Source organism: Podarcis liolepis (assembly GCF_965112155.1).
Source record: "Podarcis liolepis genome assembly, chromosome: 1".
Classification (NCBI taxonomy): Eukaryota; Metazoa; Chordata; class Lepidosauria; order Squamata; family Lacertidae; genus Podarcis; species Podarcis liolepis.
Genome location: NC_139554.1, coordinates 94,871,345 through 94,886,075, shown reverse-complemented (window position 1 = coordinate 94,886,075; position 14,731 = coordinate 94,871,345). Strand labels below are relative to the sequence as shown.

General features: G+C 39.4%; 1 protein-coding gene across 3 annotated transcripts in view; it reads left to right on the top strand.

The window, feature by feature from the left end:
• The window catches only part of DPP10 (dipeptidyl peptidase like 10), a 559,151-nt gene that overhangs the window by 495,034 nt on the left and 49,386 nt on the right, over window positions 1-14,731 (top strand). The gene's annotated exons all lie outside the window — the stretch shown is intronic.

Below are 14,731 nucleotides of genomic sequence, written 5' to 3'. Positions count from 1 at the left end.
CCCATGGGCATTGAACCAGGTTTTGGTACTTTGGGCAGTGTGGGCAGGTGCCAAAGTCCTGCTGGAAAATGAAGTCAGCAACCCCATAAAGCTCGTCTGCGGAAGGAAGCATGAAGTGCTCCAAAATCTCCTGGTAGACGGCTGCGTTGACCCTGGACTCAATGAAGCACAGTGGACCAACACCAGCTGATGACATGACTCCCCAAATCAACACAGGCTGTGGAAACTTCACACTGGACTTCAAGCATCTGGCATTGTGTGCCTCCCCATTTTTCCTCCAGACTCTGGGTCCTTGGTTTCCAAATGAGATGCAAAAGCTGCTCTCATCAGAAAAGAAATTTGAGGAGCCATGTCATCAGCTGGCCCAATCCCAGCTTTCTTGCCATCCAACAACGTTTTTACAAGTTCTTTTACAGGGCTTGTTGTGAAATGAAGTCCAAATGTTGAAAAGAAAGGAATGCCCATCAGTGGAGGGGGGTAGGTCAAATACTTTATTGAGGTGGGTCGAAGGGACCTGGGCCCCTAGGAGTTGGTGCAAACACACACATATTCAAAAATGAGTATGTTTTATTGTTGCCTTGGGTTGTGATCTTGGAGCTGGGCACACACATGCAGCTTCTGATAAGAGACAGAAATTTTCTAATAGTCTATACAGCCAAGCACTTGGTAAGGATATACTGCTTCATGTATCGTTAATCAAGATTGCACGAATGGTGAAAAATGCCTCTGGTTAGGATGCATCACATTAAACAAATAGGGGCAGGAAACAGTGCTGAAGGGAGAAGTAATTGCATCCATCTGGAACATGATTGGTAATGTTTAAATAATTAACTATGCTAATTTATCAATACATCAGAGCATAACGACAAAATTAAATATGTCGGAAATATGAGGAGAGCAGCTAACTGTAGCATGCACTCTTGACAGAAAGGCAGGTAAAAGTACAGAAGACATAAAGGTTTCCCTATATATGCTGCAAGATGTTTCCAGGAAGAGTGGGCTTATTTCTTCACACTTGGCTATATAACACAGGCAGCTAACAATATAATGGAACATAACCAAGAACACCCCTTGTGACTGACTGTTGCTTCATCAAATTGCATATCCCTGAAACATTTGAAAAAGACTGTGTGTGTGTGTGTGTGTGTGTGTGTGTGTGTGTGTAAAAGCACTGGAAGCGAAGAATGATTTTGTCTAATTGTTATGTATGGAAGGGTAGGGAAGTATTTGAACAGATAAACAAGATGGCTGGGAATTAAGATTCCTGTGGAAAAAGGAGGCTAATGTCATGCATTTTGGTTAAAGGTAGACTTGAAATCATAACCTTAAGCAATTGTCTAAGAGGTGCACGGTTGTGTTGATGTAAAATATCAGCTTGTGATACTGTAACAGTGCAGTATGACCTATTTTAAAAATTGTTTGGGTGAATATAAAACTTTAGCAAAATGTGTATCTAAACTAGTTAAGCAGGATTCACCTAACCAGTCCCATCAGCGGAAGTGCCACAGGAGGATGTCCATTTGTGCAACGGAGCTTCCTCCTCCCTCTGTGCACTCCAAAATTAGTTCTGGCACCTGAATCCTGAGCCAAAACTGAAACTAGATGTTAAGGGTACTCTGGTAAAGGGGTCCAAGGAAAAACTTTTGTCCAGAGGCCCAGACAGGGGTTAACAGGCTTTAAAATGTCACAAGTGGTGGTGTAGCAGGTCTGCCTTCATTTGATCTGAACACGGGAGGATCCTTTAACCCAGAATCAACCCTAAAGGAGCAATCAACCACAACCAGCAAGTTGTGGCTATATTTATCTCAAGCTCTTTTCCTATCTTTACTGGTACTCTCACAGCGCCTGTCCCCAGTGAACCTGGGCTCACTGTGCTTGGTCTTGCAATCCAGACAACCAGCTTTTATATGTATATGGTGGTAAGTTACCACTTGGCAAATGGTAATGCCACATTAAGCTATGGTTTCTCCATGTTACCTGCTCTTTCTGTCTTTGGTTTTGTTTGCTAGCAAAGGGGAGTGGGGACAACTTAGAAGATGTGTTGCAGAAAGTATTGTCACTTTTTAGGGAACACTAATAGCTCAGTTGTCCCCAAAGCAAGTTTTCAAGGAAACAGTTAGCTTCTTCCCATCTTCACTCCACAGCAGTGAGGCAGTTGCTGAGTTACAGGGAAGACAATAGCAAGACAGCTATATGCTATTTGCCTTCTGTATATTGTCTCAGGAATGGGATCTTTTCCATCCTTCCAATCTTCCTTTATCCTAAAAAGAAAGCATATATTTCTTCTGGTGCGAGTTCTGGCTTCTTCCAAGAGCATTTGTGGTCTCTTAAACATTTAGGCTTTTCATTGGTGTTGCATATTTATTTTCTAAACTCTGATTTTCTGAAAAGAATTAATTCTGCCCTTGTTTATTTTTTTAAAAGTTCACTTTTCTATTAAATCAGATAAACACATGCTATATTACAGTCAAACAAAGGATAATAAGAAAGGAATAGCATAAATATAAGACATATATAGTTGAATAGATACAAATACCAGCTTTTCAGGCAGTGGTGGCAATTTAAATTGGGAAAACAACACCGGAGGAAAGGGTTCACTTTTTTTAAAAAAAATCCCAATGCAATTGCTCCATTCCAGTTTGGAAAATTGGATTAGAAGAAACACCCAGAAGCAGATATGAATATTTGTCTCTCACAGAGACAAACCACAAGCCTGAGTTTTAATGTAATGCTAAACCAAATGATGGCTTAGGTCCAGTAGTACAGGAGCAGTTCAGAAGGAGGAGCAAAACAGCCATGAATTTTCCTGTTAGTAACCACATTCTCATGCACCTATGTTTAGCCATGATTTGACTTAATGTTAGCTGAAAACCAGGTCTACTTCTGTTCACTTTTTAAATCTTTGGAAATTCTCCAAAAAACCTGTGTAAAAAGGTTTAGCGTCCCTGATTCTTGCATTTGCTTCCATCCTTAGGAATCACGGTGGAATAGCACTCTGGATAAATCATTTTATTGTAGAAGCTTAAATCCTATTAGTTATATAACATATTCCAACTTTCAAAATATAGTTATCACACAATGCAACACATCTGGTGTGTGTTGTTTTTTTTGGGGGGGGAGATACTGAGTTACATGTTTATATCACCACAATTAGTATTTAGTACCCTTGGAATTTTTAGAATACTCTGTTGGGATTTTTAAAATTTATTTGCAATGCAAAGAGGGGAAAATATGACAAAGTTCATGAGCCAAGTGGGAAATTAATTAATGATAATGAAGCCTCTTTATAAATAAATATTTTAAAGGTGCTATTTTTATTTGTGGTTGCTTTTTTTCAAAGCCTTTTGCTAAGCTGCTAGATGAAACAGCATTAAATCATGAATAGAACTATCAAAAGATTTCCTGAATACTTATTTTTCATTCTTGTCCTAATGAGACAAATAGTAATAGCAGTGACAGAAAGATAAAATGCTTATTGAATATATTATGAAAACCATGTGTTGATAACTGAGTTGTAATTAGGAATCAACCCCAGGAATTTTTTTTTTTAATGGATGTGGGTAAAGAGTTTCCATCCATGCCACCTAATTGCATTTGTGTGCACTTGTCTTTATATGTGACTTATTGGCGCATCTGAGGGATTATTTGTGAGAAAAATGCATGGTTAGATGACGAAGGCTCATCTAATAAGAACCCTTAAGGAGTCTGCAACTGTTCCTTTCAGATACATCAAAGCCAGTTTGGTGTGAATTCATCATTTATTTACTTAATTACCAGAGCTTCACATTTTAATATAAGCACTGACTTTCACAAGAAAATAACACAAAGCAAGCAGATCCTGTAAAGAGCAATACCTTGTTGTAGCAGCAGAAATTCTGCAATTCCAGCAATTCTTACTTTGGGAGGCTATATCTGTATAGCTGCCATTGCACAGGGAAATCAGCTTTGAACGTGGACTTTGTTGCATTCTTTAGAGATCAATTTCTGCATTGATTCTTGCCCCTTCACTGCCTCAATTCTTTCAAACTGTGTCATTAAATACTTCCTAAATTTGGCAGGGTGGGTCACTGAATTCCAAGCTAGGTGGGGGTTTTTTCCTGAGCAGCAGATGTATGTTCAAACCACAATTAAATGCAAAAAGCTGCATCTGCCTGACTAAACTCAGAGCATCCCCCCATAAACAGTATTTTTTATTTGCTTCAAACTGCATGCCATACATTGTCTCCATAATGATGACTATGTTTTGGCTACAACAACAGTGGCCTGTCTCATATCCAATTCCAAAGATTTGGAGTATATTTACTTGCACAAGCAATTCTGAGACCACCTGGGACCTGCTTTATGTTAGTTCTTGCCACAACTCAGCTTATTCAATAGTATGTCTGTATGTTGAGGGTGGGGAGAGACATTTCTAGCTGTGTTCTGATGAATATGTGTCATTCCATGTCCCGGATATGCGTAACCAATGAAACACCAATTGAGATGTAATAGTCCTCTAGGTAATGTGCAGTTGTAAAAATTATAATGCTAAAGCACAACTGTCAGATAGATAATGGCATTGCTGCAACTCAAGCAGAGCAGAAATAATACAGAGCCCTTTTCCGTTTTCTTAAGATTCTATATGCCACACTTATCCTAGCCACATTTAGGGGTTTTGCCCAATGAGCTGTGATAGACTAATGAGATTCTGAGAAAGAAACAAAGTACCTTTAATGAACCTATCTGAATACACCTCTCCCACTCCCATATATTTTATGCTTTTGTTTTAATTAAGGACTCCCACTGTGACAAGCTGTAATTGTATCATTCACTTAGAAGAAGAAGTACCTCTGGTGAATGGGTGAAATAATTGCTGGTATTTATTATGATTGCGCATTGTTATTTGATAGTTGTGTCACTGTCGATGTTACATGTAGGTTTTGAACACAAAACTTACAAGACATGGACAAGTTTTCTGCTATCTCTGTATTTCTGAAGCAAGGGGAAGATTTGATGATCACACTCCTTTTTAAGGTTAACCTTTTAGATCACTAGGATTTGATGACATGTTTCAGAAGTTAAAAAGTCCTTCAGGATATTTTTATTTATTCATTTATTTTATTATTATTTGTATCATTTATACCCCACCCAACATCCAGAGATTTTGTGACCGGTGAAAAGAATATCAGTCTTAAAATGTACACTCCCTAATAATTAGGAGCAGAATAAAATGCACCTAACAATTCATCACAGAAACTGTAAAAGAACACTGTCATTCCAGCTGGGCATCATTAACTTTCAAAGGTATGACTGAAGAGCCACATTTTAAGGTACATCTGAGTGAAAACAGAGTAGATACTTGCTAAATTTCAAAAGGGAGAGCATTCCACAATTAAGGTGTCACATTTTTTTCCTGTTTATGGTGCCTTTTTATTATTACCAGGAATACTGTGATTATAAATAAGGATATGATGGGTTGCCCCAAATATACTAAGGATGAATGTCGAGCATTCACTTTGGTCTTAAGATAAAGGTTGTAATTCTGGGGGTATAGGATATAACAAATCCAGATTCAGATTATACACATTCAGATTCAAATCCAGATTCAGAATCTAATCTGATTCAGAATATAGCTTCTTTGGAATTTCAGCTTTAATTGTATCGATGTATGTTTCCAGCCTGGGGCAAAAAAGTTTGAAAGTGCATGTCAAATGATGGCTGAAAGCTTAGTAATGAAAGTTGTGATCTACACAGCCAGCCTTCCTTTATCTCTTTATCTTTTACTCTCCCTTGTCTAGCATGGCATATGTATTCAGTTAGTGATGCAAGGAGTGAATGTCTGGACTGTGGATGCAGTGGTTGATCAGCAGAGCCTAAGTGGTCACATCAGCAGGTTTGGATTGCTGGCTTAGGCTGTGATTCTATACACATTTTATTAGAAATCTGTTTCATTGAACTCACTGGAGTAGCATCTGAGTTTGCATGTCTAGAATTATCTGCACATATTAAATACAGGTGGTGGCCATTTTGTGTGGTGGTTCTCTTCCCAACCCATGTGTGCACCAGCGGAGTGTGCATAAGTGTGACCCGCCCCATTATACCCCACCCTGCCCCCTTCTGGGTCCAAAAAGACCTGGACGTAAGCAATCATGCTGCAATTGGACATACCTAAAATGGTTACCACCTGTATAAAACGTTTGGTCCCTTCTTATTTTGTTACATTGGGTTTATAATTTGAAACCCACTTATCTTGGATTAAGCTTCATGGAACTCAAGATGACTTCAGCATACTTCTGAATATATGTGTATAGGATTGCATGGTAAAGAAACATGTTAATAATTATTCCAAACTTCAAAGAAATTCATGTTTTATCTCAATGTTGAGCATTGCATATTGATGACCAGGACAACATGATTCTTGTCCATTTACTTGTGATGGATTAATTTCATCCACTCTTTTTGAGGTTGGCTCAATTATATACACAGGAACAGGGGAAAAAACAAATGGATATGCAACTAGCTCATATGGGAAAACATCTTGAAGGCTTTAAATCATTCAGCTAATTAGCTGGCAATATCACATCAAGGAGAGATGTCATATAGGCTAGACTTTTAATGTAATGGGAGCTGAAGAATTGGATGTTTAGTTATTCGTGTCATGGATGATAGAAAAGCTGATTACCTGAATATAAGCAGGATATCCTGACAACATTTATTCCTGGAAATCAACATGGAGTATATTTCACTTTGTAACCATCCAGTAATTTCAATAATAAAATGATCTTCATCATGTTGCAGTGGACTTCACCATTTAGATTTGCCATGCTCCGTTGACCTTGTTCAGCTCACTTCCTTTTGATGTTCCTATTTGTTCTCCATTTTTAGGAAAATGGAAGAGTCCAAACTAAACAATGAGATCCTTTATTACACGTCTTTCAGTATTTACACACTTGAGGTGACAATATTTTTACTGACCCTTTTATATTTTTGCACAATCCTCATTCTGTATAAAACTAGATTTTAGTCTGATGGAACCAAAGATTCTGCCGCTTTTATTTTGACTTAATAAATACCCATTTTGTGAACATTTTACCTGCCTGTGAAATGTGCTCCCCTTCAGTGATCTTTTGGGTTGATTTTTCACCACTGTTTGACACACAACTTCTTTTCAGCACTTTGTTTCACTTTTCTGTGGGCCCAGTACTAGTCCTGTCTTACAATATTATATAATACACAAAAGTTAAAAAATATAAGAAATAAGACAATAAAATAAACAAGCACGACTGACAAGAATACAAGATTAATATTCTCAGCAATAAACTATGGTTAGAATATTCCCATATGTTTATTGCAAATCACACAAAAAAGTTTCAGTGAGGTGTGAATTCTTGTGTACTCACTACATCAAGACATCAGACATTTGTTATTATCTATTAGTCTAGAACATTAAGTTTAAGGAGGTTATCAAACCTGGTGTGCAGAGGGTAAATTGTCACAAAACCTACTGATCCTTGAAACGTACAATGAATAATTCCATTATCTTTGATGGTGCATTGTACTTATCCAATTGCAATCCTCTTTTGCCATCAATCAGCTGATAAAATGCTGACACTGACCTTTAAAGCCCTAAATGGCTTGGGTCCAAAGTACCTCAGCAAGAGTCTGAATAGTTTTTACTGCATTTGTGACTTTTGTATTGAAAGCCATTTGGTGGGAGTAATCTAACGGATGGAACGGTGTGATAAAAAATCTTTCTCCTCTGCCATCAACCTAGCTAAATTCACACTTACACTCAGCCTAGGAATCCCAAGGGCCTCTTCTGTGCTTTTGATGCTGTGCAAAAGCCTATGCCTATTCCTCCCTCACTTTCTGCATACCCTCCAACAATTTACTGATGAAAATAGGGAGACGTCCCATTGCATAATGATAATTTTACTATTTATACCCCACACATCCTATTGAGTTGACCCTGCACTCTAGGCAGCTTCCTATATTAAAAACATAATAAAACATTAAACATAAAAAACATCTTTATACAGTGGTACCTTGGGTTACATACGCTTCAGGTTACAGATGCTTCAGGTTACAGACTCCGCTAACCCAGAAATATTACCTCGGGTTAAGAACTTTGCTTCAGGATGAGAACAGAAATCGTGCTCTGGCGGTGCGGCTGCAGCAGGAGGCCCCATTAGCTAAAGTGGTGCTTCAGGTTAAGAACAGTTTCAGTTTAAGAACAGACCTCCAGAACGAATTAAGTTCTTAACCTGAGGTACCACTGTATAGGGCTTCCTTCAGACAGCTCAGGTGTTGGATAACTCCATGCCCTCCAATATTTCGTCAATGAAAATAGGGGTATCCTAAGAAAAAGCGGGACATTATGGGATCAATTCAGAAACTGGGATGGCTTCTCTAAATCAGGGACATCCCTGGAAAATAGGGACATTTGGCGAGTCTGTCTCTGCTCAACATTTTGCCGCCTTCAGTGCCTAAATACAACCCATCTGTATTGACCTCCTGAAAAGGAATATGACTTTCAGCCATTTTTGTGCTTAATTTTGGGTTCAATTTTGCTCAGTTTGACTGTGTACTGATGTTCCCCTACTGGGAACAGGCACACAAAGCCAAGTGCAGCGTGTGACTGATTGAAAGCCCCTTTGCAAATGGCTCTGCACTACTCTTTGCAGAAGCTGCCTGCCTTTCCTTATCCCCCCCCCCCCCCCGCTACCTGATGTCCCATCTTATAACATCCTTAGACTACCCCAGATTGCTTCAGGTTGGCCGACCCTGAGCTCTATCAACCCGTGCTGGCCAAAGGTGGGATCTACCCAGATTAGCCCAACTCAGTTTTGGATTCGGCTAGATCCCAGTGCACAGTCCTAATTTCTATGTCAGCCTATAACCGAAATGCTCTGGGTAGAGCATGTAAAAATGTAACATGAAATGTAACATGAAATGCAAAACCATGGAAACACAGTTACAATACAAAATTTGCCACAGCAAAGATGAACTTCAAGAAGCCTGGGGTTGGGCAATATTTAAAAGCATATAAAAAGCCACAAAAAGGGCTGCTAAGTAATAATAATAATAAAAAAATTCTGAGAGAATTTAAAAAGACCTTGTGCAAGAAAGCACAATGCCTGGCACAGATGTAAGTACACCTCTACATTTCAATAGTCTTTCTCTCTTCTTACACAGTGGTCTTGAACAGAGGCAGAAAAAGTTCTTTTGCATGCAGAAGAGGCCTTCAGCTTACAGAAGGGCACCTGCTCATTCAACCCGTTGATTCTTGTGAGTGTGTCTAACATAAACACCATCCCTGAGCGATCTCACCTCATGGCATAAAGCTTATGCAGTACTTTTAGAGAGGAAAAGGCTTGAAGTACATTGTGGCAGAGAATTTCCTTTGTCCTGTATCTGCAAGGGGTGTGTTTGTCAAGAACTTGTGAGGTAACCTGATTGCATAATAATAAGCTTACTGTTCCTAGATGAGTACTGATTGCTTGAGTTTAAGAAGACAATGGAGCCAAAATAGGTTAGAGATATCATGCTATGGTATTCTAGCTCAAACTGCCTTTTAACTTGCCTTTTTATATTGTCTTTGGAGAGAGAGAGTGTGTGTGCATGCACATGCTTGGAAATGGTGATGCTATTCTCTTCATTTGATTAATGTTTGCAGTGGGCACTAAGAATTCTTCTCCTTAAAGCAGTGGTTTTCAGCTGGTGACCCACAGCTCACTGGGGAGACTTGAAGAATGTTCAGGGGTGCCACAGCCAACCTTTCTTCCCTCCTCTTCCTCCTTGCCACCGCCTTCCCCTTTCCCTTCCTTGTTCCTGCCTACTCTCGCCAATCCACACCGCCTTCTCCCAGATATGTCCTAGATTCTTAGTCCTCCCCCCTGTACAATTCTGGTGCACTATGTAGAAGCTCCTTTCTGTATCACTCCCTCTTCGTTTTCCTCCCTGTCTCCCTCTCCATGTGTGTGCCCTTACCTCTCACACCCTCTTCTTTAAAAAGCAAAGAACCCCTGCCACCCCACATTAAAGATAAAATGCACATGCTTCTGCAGAAACAGTAGCTTCTCTCTCTATTCTCCCTCCTAGCTCTCCTTCTCCACTGCATCAAAGGCAGAGGGGGGTGGGGAGATCCATACCAAACACAAAGGTGAGGTCAGGCAGGGCACCTTTGCCCCAAAACAAAAATATGCAAAACCACTAAAAGGCAAAACAACACAAGTTTTTACCTGGTACAGGGGAATCCTCACTTGTGCACAATCAGCACGCACACTCCCACTTACACATTGAAAATGGCACTAGAAAGGGGTGGGGCAGGGACAGAGTAGAGAGGATCCCCACTTACTCTCATCCTGGCGATGTGAACAGTGGTCCAGAATGAAACCCTTGCATAAGTGAGGATTCCCAGGGGAGCCACAGAAAGAACGTAGCTGGTCAAGGGAGCCCTGGACTCAAAAAGGGTGAAAACCACTGCCTTGAAGTATCAGAAGCTCTTGCCAAACCATGAAATCAGCAATTCCATTAATGTCTGTTCAGATAACGGCATGTGAACCAGTAACTGGGTCCTGAAACCTTTGTTTTTATCATCATAGAGATGACAATTACTTTAGCTGGATGATTAACATTTCATTTTATTATGAAACTATAAATATACAGTATCATGGAGGCTTCCTTACAGAGGTACCATGTTAATGTGACTGCGCCCTTAATTCTTCACAGTATCATAAAAATGTGATTATGATAAACTCTTAAGACCCCTCTAATCCTAATTTCCAAAGATATATTTATTAAATAACAAAATGGTACATGAATGGGATTGCCAAAGGATAAGAGCTCTGTGATGTAACATGGAAATATGCATGTGTGTGCATGTATTTGTGTCCCAGCTTGTAAATATTTCAAATTTACTAATCACTAAATAAATTGCAATCAAAGGTATTAGTCTTCACACAGGGACAGTTAGGAGAAAAGCTTTTTTTAAAAAAAGAAGGATTTTCATGCAAGGTAATATAGCCTGGTTCCACCTCTTGCCTTTTTCAATTTATTTCTTATCTTCATGCCAAAAATCAGGGAAAGCTTTTTAGGCACAAAGCCACCAATAAATTTATGAGAACACACTTGAATCTATATATGATACCATGTAAGCAATTTCTCTTTCAACTATTTTCAGGAGAACTGCAGTTTCAGAATTATGCTATATATCATCATAATATATAGGACTGCACTGAACATTCAGTACTTGCAATATAGTATTGATACAGTGAAAGAAATTACAGAAAAAGAAATATATACCTCACATTGTTTTGATGCTTTACCCTACAGGGCTGTTGTAAGAATTACAACTTGATAATGTTTGTGAAACACTTTAAAAACCATGAAAGTGCTATACAGATGTGATGTCCCTCTCACACCCACACACCAGAATGAACACACATGACAACCATATGAGGTTAAAGGGCCATAGCTTTATTAATAACATAGCAAACAACAACTTTGAAGTGCTGGCAGTGCAAATTACACTCAGACTAATTTGGGTAAGGAAAACACAAGAAATTCTTCTAAATATTATATACGACGATAGTGGTGAGCTGACAGTCAGATATCTAAGCTTTGGAAGATGCACAAAATTTATATTGGATTGAGCACTGTGACCTGAATAATACAACTTCCTATACCTATTAGTGACATTTTTGCGTAGTCATCTCATGATCATAAATTATATCATATCAATTAGACCAGTGTTTCCCAAACTTGGGTCTCCAGCTGTTTTTGGACTACAACTTCCATCATTCCTAGCTAGCAAGACCAGTGGTCAGGAATGATGGGAATTGTAGTCCCATAACAGAGGGCAACTTTTTTAAAAAAATCCTACTTAGTCTTTGGCTTTAGTTTCTTTTGTGGATCTGATAAGCATAGCTAATAGAACTTTTAAGTGAAAGTTTATGAATGCTTTGCATCTTTTCCAAGATGATACAGGAGTAGAGAAACAGAAAACAATTCTTTTATTGAGTAGATTGGTATCTGAGATTAGTATTAAAAATAAATAATTAATATTATCTTCATTAGCCCTATAAATAACATACAGTACTACTTTTGGGTGCAATTCAACAGTGCTCACCAGTGGAATGGACACAATTGGTGGAATAGATTTCTCATCTTTGGAAGATCTTCCAGGGCAGATTTTGGGGGTACAGTGGGGAAGGAGAGGAAGGTGAAGTCCCACGGCACAGGTAGAAGTCTGCTTACACAACATTCAGTCTTAAACCTGTGAATCTTATACCTTGGGGCTACAATCTAATATACATAGTAATATTTTTAGAAGGCTAGAGAAACAAGCAACACTTCCATTTCATGCCTGTAGGTTATGTAGCCTTTCATTATTTTAATTATTACATGAGTTTCACATCTTTCCTAAAACTGGATGCTGTCACTTCTTTTATTTAATATTTGTAGAACTACTGATTTAACAGTCCTCTCATTTATTTAACAGTGCCTCTCATGGATTTATTCAAAAAGTTGAAATCATTTAAAGTCCTTCTAAATACATTCCTCTTGCTTAGAAATTGGGTCATTCTGTACTTTGGGATTTGGATACACTGAGTGCTGTATAGACCTGATTGGCCAGAGAACAATAGATTGATAGAAATGTTCAAATAAAAGTATAAAATGTGTGTGTGAGATAGGAAATAGTGTATTGCTTTGAGCTTTAGGGGGCATGTTTCTTTAAACCAAAATTGCTTGACATTCTCTGTGGGAGTGCTGTGCCCCAGAAGCCCTGAGTGTTTGAGCTGAAGGAGCAAAGGTCATACCATCATCATACTGTTATGTGTAAAGATGAGAAGGTTTTGTGTTCTCCTAAACTGATTATAGTGATAGATACCTGTGTATTTTTAAAGTATCAGAAGTGCATTGTTTTTTTACACTATTGCTAGTATGCTCTCTTCTGTTATGCAATTAATTATAAAAAGTAATTACGGTAAGTTATGTGGAAACACAGCTGTTTGTGGCTGCTGTTTACAAGCACATAGGAAAGGACAACTTTAATGAGTAACTTTGAGTCCAAAAGAGAATAAAATAGTAAGAGACTGTAAAAGATACCTTATACAGTGTTACCTCAGGTTACATACGCTTCAGATTACATACGCTTCAGGTTACAGACTCCGCTAACCCAGAAATAGTGCTTCAGGTTAAGAACTTTGCTTCAGGATGAGAACAGAAATCGTGCTCTGGTGGCGCAGCGGCAGCAGGAGGCCCATTAGCTAAAGTGGTGCTTCAGGTTAAGTACAGTTTCAGGTTAAGAACGGACCTCCGGAACGAATTAAGTACTTAACCCGAGGTACCACTGTATCAAGTATAAGCTGACCCGAATATAAGCTAAGGCACCTAATTTTAGAAGAAAAAACTGGGAAAACTTACTGACTCGAGTATATGCCGGTTCACCACACCACAAACCTGGTGGTGGCAGCAATGGCGGTGGAGGAGGAAGGAGCAGCCCCAAAGGGCTCCTTTTGGGCTGCTCGTCCCTCCGCTTCTGCCTCTGCTGCTCGGAAGAGCAGGCATAGGAGCCGCGGTTGGGAGAGGCACAGTGCAGCGCAGCACCTCTCCCAACCATGGCTCCTGTGCTTGCTCTTGCGAGGCGGTGGCGGGACCAGCGGTGAGAAAGGGCTCCTTTCGGGCTGCTCGTCCCTCCGCCACCGCTGCCACCGGCCTCACTCGAGTATAAGCCATGGGGGGGGGGCTTTTTCAGCATTAAAAATGTGCTGGAAAAGTCGGCTTATACTCGAGTATATACAGTAAATGAATAAGGAAAGGAATACAGTGGTGCCCCGCAAGACGAATGCCTCGCAAGACGGAAAATTCGCTAGACGAAAGAGTTTTCCATTTTGGAGGTGCTTCGCTAGACGAATTTCCTATGGGCTTGCTTCGCAAGACGACAATGTCTTGCGAGTTCCTGCGGGTTTTTTCCCTCCCCCCCTTTTTCTAAGCCGCTAATCCGCTTATCAGCTGATCCGATCAGCCGATAAGCCGCTAAAAGCCGCTAATAGCGCTAATCCGCTAATCTGTCAATGGGCTTGCTTCGCAAGACGAAAAAACCGCTAGACGAAGAGAATCACATAACGGATTCTTTTCGTCTTGCGAGGCACCACTGTAAATGTTTTTAAAAACCTAGGAAAAAATAGCCACTTATTAGAGGACCACCATTTTTGGTCTAATGCTGTAACACTTCATGGCCTGTCCATAAGGGATCCAGTATACAACCCTTTGTGTATACTGTGTGGAACTATAGTTTTTTTATTCTGAAATGAGAATTCACAGTTCTGGTTTGGAGTGCTAGTATCCATATTGGAGATATATGCTTATTTCATTTATGATTCTCTTCACACGAGGCATCCCAAAGCGAATTACAATATAATGAAAACATATAAACAGTTACAATATTTCCATAAATACTTTTTTTTAAAAGTATACAGAGAGAGAGCAAAACAACAAGAACACATGCATCAAATCAATTTATATGCATATGGTGGCTGGTGGACCCTGGAATTAGAATGGTAACTAAAAAGTCATATATGTGGGACCAGTTCTTTTTTCTGGTGGTATGTACTGGCACCTTTTTTTCTAGAAAAAAGCACAGGTAGATTAATAAATATAATTATGAATGGATATGTTTACCAGATATCTGGAGAGGAGGAACTGATCTTAGGTGGCAAGGGCAGAGAGGGAAAGCCGAGCACATCAT